The sequence below is a fragment of the Bactrocera latifrons genome, unplaced genomic scaffold, assembly GCF_001853355.1.
Source record: "Bactrocera latifrons isolate USDA-ARS-PBARC rearing strain unplaced genomic scaffold, ASM185335v1 scaffold_817, whole genome shotgun sequence".
NCBI lineage: Eukaryota > Metazoa > Arthropoda > Insecta > Diptera > Tephritidae > Bactrocera > Bactrocera latifrons.
The window spans coordinates 20,292-25,256 of record NW_017537509.1 but is presented as its reverse complement, the minus strand read 5'-3'; the positions used below and the strand labels follow the sequence as shown (position 1 = coordinate 25,256).

The 4,965-nt window shown below is 34.1% G+C and overlaps 1 long non-coding RNA gene across 1 annotated transcript in view; it reads left to right on the top strand.

Annotated features, from left to right (window-relative positions):
• The window catches only part of LOC108976944, a 38,250-nt gene extending 35,516 nt beyond the window's left edge, over positions 1 to 2,734 (top strand). The window contains exons 3-5 of the long non-coding RNA XR_001993992.1: positions 840 to 1,254; positions 1,363 to 1,615; positions 1,701 to 2,734. This is a non-coding gene — a long non-coding RNA (uncharacterized LOC108976944). The remainder of the gene's footprint in view (positions 1 to 839; positions 1,255 to 1,362; positions 1,616 to 1,700) is intronic.
• Positions 2,735 to 4,965: the final 2,231 nt, after the last annotated feature.

The following is a 4,965-nucleotide window of genomic DNA, read 5'->3' as shown; positions in this document are numbered from 1 at the left end:
CAAACTTGCGCTCCTTTATATGGCCACTGTAGTAAATGCCACAAGGACCTACTCGTCTCTGTCCTTGTCCCGTCCATCGCATTTCTTTGACGGCGGTGATGTCAGCCTTAATTTTTACGAGGACATCAACCAGCTGGGCAGCGGCACCTTCCCAATTAAGGGACCGGACATACCAAGTGCATGCCCTCAATCCGTAGTCCTTATTTCGTTTGCCATGGTCGTCATCAAAAGTGGGGTCTCTCATCCGAGGCTGTTGTTGCGTTGTCATTGGGGTGGTTTTTTTTACGTGGCGGGTCCCAAACCCAGCGCACAACCCTATGCAGGGAATGTTTCGCCTTCTCACTTTAGCTCACCTTCAAACGGATATTCTTAGGCTACCCAGAGTATACTTGGTCAAGGACCGGAAGCCGTGAGCTGCTTGAGTCATATGTAAAAGAATCGTTTCTGGCCACTCCCACGTGATTGGCGATCAGAAAACTTTCCTCACTTAAATTTGAATCCTGGGACGGCATACTAAATTTTTCTCGAATAGTGACTATGAAACAGATTCAAACATTCAAAAGCTAACAAAATGCGATGAGCGCGTTCCACCACTGCTAGCTCAGATGGAGAAATTTTAACAGTGGCCCGTGAACAGAGCTGAGCATTGAATGAAAATTATGCACGAAAATATAAATACATTGCTATTATAACGTTGGGGTTTTGCTTATATTTTTTATATGTTTACATGCAATTATAGTAATTGATATGGATATCATTTTGAGAATTTTATGAATGCATCCAAAACTGATAACATATAAATTAAATTATACTAAATATTTTCAAAACTATATTTGTAGTTAACCCTTATGTTAGTAACCAACTTTACCGACGTCTTTTAGCAACCGGGTACCGGGAACCCACGAGCTGAGTATTGAAAAGTTTGTTCGTTTTAGTAAAAAAAAAATATAAAAAAATTTTTCCTTCAAATATTAATAGTCGGTGACATTTCAATGAAAAAAAAATAACAACGTAGAATCCTGAATTACATCTGAAACCAATTTGGGACAACCCAGATAATCGGCCGGTTTTTATTCTTCGGAGCCGAGCAGATTCCATTCGAGACAGAAAGAAAAACTCAAGGTTATTTTTTTGTGTCTATCGCGCACTAGATTCGAGCATTTTTTAGTACGTAACAGATTTTTGGTGGGATCAGACTTGTTTCATTTGGTGCTCTCTTGACAGTGAACAATTATCGAGAGCTGACTAGGCTCGGTAAGTAAACGTTACATATAATATATTTAACATTTGTAAATATTTTAATTAGAATTTTGTGTAATATAATTATGTACGACGTATATCACATAATATTTAATTTATTAGGTTAAGTGCAACCGAAAAGAATGAGTACTTGAGGAAACTAGTTGGAGTACACGACAGTGATCCGAATAGGGTTTCTACGATGACGAAGACTGGATTCCAGCAAATAGAGTCAGACATCAAAATCAACAAGGTAAATCAGTGCGTGACAAACCAGAAGATACAGAAGAAATCGCTGAAGAGAATTCAGCAGTAGAAGAAGGAGAAGTTGAGAGTAGCGAGAGTGAGGATGACGACAATGAAGTAGAAACAGAAGGTAGTAAAATATTTGTTCTTAGCAATGATTGAAATAATAATTATTTTTTTTAAATAACTAATAAATGTTGTTATTATTATTTTAGGAAGAGCTCTATCTAGGAGTTTTACTGCCCAAGATAAAACAGTGTAGAACAAAACTTCACCAACTCAGCATCAGACCACAGCTCATAATGTTGTACGYCAGCGGAGTGGGCCTCATCGCACTGCCGAACGTTGTCAATTACCGAGACTTTGAAAAAACTACTCACAGTAATAAAAAAGCTGAAACAATTTTCCAAGAGTACAATGCTAACCATCCAAACTCACAGCATCAATGGAAGCCCGTTACGATACCCGAAATTTATTCGTTCTTCGGTATCTTGATTTGTACTGGCGCAAACAATTCGAACACAGATCATACATTTGACATGCGTTTTCTGCGATTCGACGATAGTATTACTTGAAGTGAACGTAAAAAAGAAGACAAGGCAGTTTCTAAAAAAATAAACCATTCTGATATCGACAATGCATTCAGATATATCAGTTGGTGATGACGCTAAACAAAAGCCAGAAGTAATAAATTTTTATAATAAATATAAAGTAGATACAATGCATCAAATGGTGCAGAGATACACCAGTCAACGACGATCTTCGCGATGGGCAATGGCAATGTTCTTCAACATGCTAGATATTTCTTCACTTGCGGCATATATAATTTATTATGAAAATAATAAAATTATTGCCAAAAAAACGATGGAGCGTCGTCAATTTATGCGTAAACTAAGTGAAGAACTTGCATTGCCGATTATTGAAAATCGCACGGCGAATCCACAAGTAATGCGCCACTTCTCCACAAAGATTGCCGTTGAAAGTATATTAGGTCATACACTGACAGAAACAGTCGTGATAAATCCTGGTCCAGAGACTCCAAAAGATAAAACCGGAAGAAAAAGGTAACAGGATCTTGTCATGACTGCAATGCTTTTCCAATAAGAAGATGCTGAAAGACACGGAAGACCTGTACCAACTGTCACCAACCTGTTTGTGACAAGCACCTGTTGTGAACAGCAGTTAATCGTGTAAAATGTGTTCAATGTCCTTAATTATAAAATAACATTTCTTTATGTTTTAATAAAATTTATTTGCATGCATTAATAGAAATTATATACAATTTATTTCCTATGCTTTCACTGTAGAGTTTAAGCTAAAAAATCAATTAAATGAACTCACAAATACCTTTTTTTAACCTAAAAAAACGGCGATTTGAAAGTTTAATATGAAATGTTGAATTTTTTAAGCTATTCACACAAATACACTGCGGTGGGTACCCGGGTACGCGGTTACTAACATAAGGGTTAATGTGCGAAAAAGGAACACTTTTAAATATTTCTTATTTTTGATAATATAATATCATATATGAATATGTTTGCATATATGCTATATATGTACACATGTTCGATACTATCATAATACCCTAACAAACTTAATATCCCTGTCAGCCAAAAGTGTTGAAAAAACTAGCGAAACAGTAGATTTTGAAACCCTCAAAAGTAGTGGTGAGCTCGCCATAGGCCGCTTGAATATTCTAATCACTTTTCCCCTCAAACGTACGTATACATTTGATCATACATCTCTGTTGCGCTCATTCAGCAGTGTCATATAAATTATTTATGTAAGAATATAGCTGAGCTGCTCTAATTACCCGAATCGTCAGTTGATGCAGGGTTGAATTTGTTGATTCCTAATTTTAAATTTTTGGTAGAATTATAAATAAATATTTTTAATTTAATTTTTTTCTTTATTAAGAAACAATTATTACAGAATATTATTACAGAACTATATTCAATAAAAAAATTATTAACATCTGAAAGTAAAGAAAAATTAAATACAATTACGTATAGTTAAGTATGTTAAGCGAGTTCTTTATCTCAGCAATTCAAAAATCGAACTAACTTATTCTAGTTACACTGAAATGCACATAGCCTACTTAAAGCGAATAGCGGGTGGAGTGGACGAGATGATAATTATTGCAACAGGAGATGGGAGACAAGGAGAAATAGAGATTAAGTGTTGGGAAGCGTACGGAATATGGTGTGTAGGGTGAGGGGAATATCTAGATACATAACACATCCACCCTTAAGAAATTTGCGTCTCTGCAAATTATTCATATTGCATAAAGTTCTTTAATTGATTTATAATTCATACATTTCGTTTTAAACATTTTTTTTTTGTTTCATTTGTCATAAATTTTCTCTTCATTCATTTTGGAATTTATATTTGCTTTTCAATTGTGTTTTATAATATTTCGTTCTCCTTTTATTTGATGTGTCTATTACATAATTACCATGACGCTCTTATTTATCCAGTTTTTTGTATTTAGGTGTATTCTTTGCAATTTGTCTGTTAACTACCACGTTATCCAACAGAGTTGACTCACGGTGCCTCTTTTTGTTAAGCTGATTGCTTCTTTCAATTTTTTCTTCTTTGTATTTTCTAGATAAGTTCTGAATCGATTCTTTGTCATAATTTTTAATTATAAAACCAATTGGCCTCATTTTTGTTGTTGAAGGTATTGTGTTATTGTACGAGTTAAATATTTTGAAAAGTTTGTCACTTAACTGTACTGTCTTATTGCTTTTATCTGTTTCTATTATTCTCAAATGTTCATTTAAAGTACCGTGTAAACGTTCGATGTCAGAGTTACCTGTTTTGTGCCATGGGGTGGTTACATGTGTCGCAATGTTTTCCTCTTCCAAAAACAATCTTACTGCGCTGTGAATATACAGCGTTCGTTATCAAATACTAGTTTCCGCATTTTGCCTAAAAATTGTATACGTTGCTTCAAAGCTGCCAAGATCACAATCCAATTCCTCTCTTTAAGTTTATGGAACGTTGCGTATTTTGAGAATTTATCTATTGTTGTGAGATACATTACATTTCTGTATAGAAACCAAATATCTATGTGGACTAGGTCGTTGAAATACTTTGGAGTTTCTGTTATTTGATAAGGATGTTTAACTGGATTTCTGTCGTGTTTTGCTATTTTACAAATTGAACAATTATTAATGACTTTGGTTATTATTTTAAATAATTTAGGGTAAAAAACTTTATTTTTCAATTCAAGAAATATTTCTTGTATGCCTCTGTATTGTTACGAAGGTGTTCCTCTTCTATTATAGTTAGTATTTCATTTTTGTCCGTAATTTCCATTAGTTTTGTCTTTGATCTATACAATGTTAGATTTTGAATTTGAAAATTCTGAGTATAAATGTTTTGAAATTTAAGAAAAAGTTCGTCGTTCTGACAAAAAATACACATTAACCCATTTCTCTAACAATACTTTTCGCATTATTTCTTTTAAATTTGACT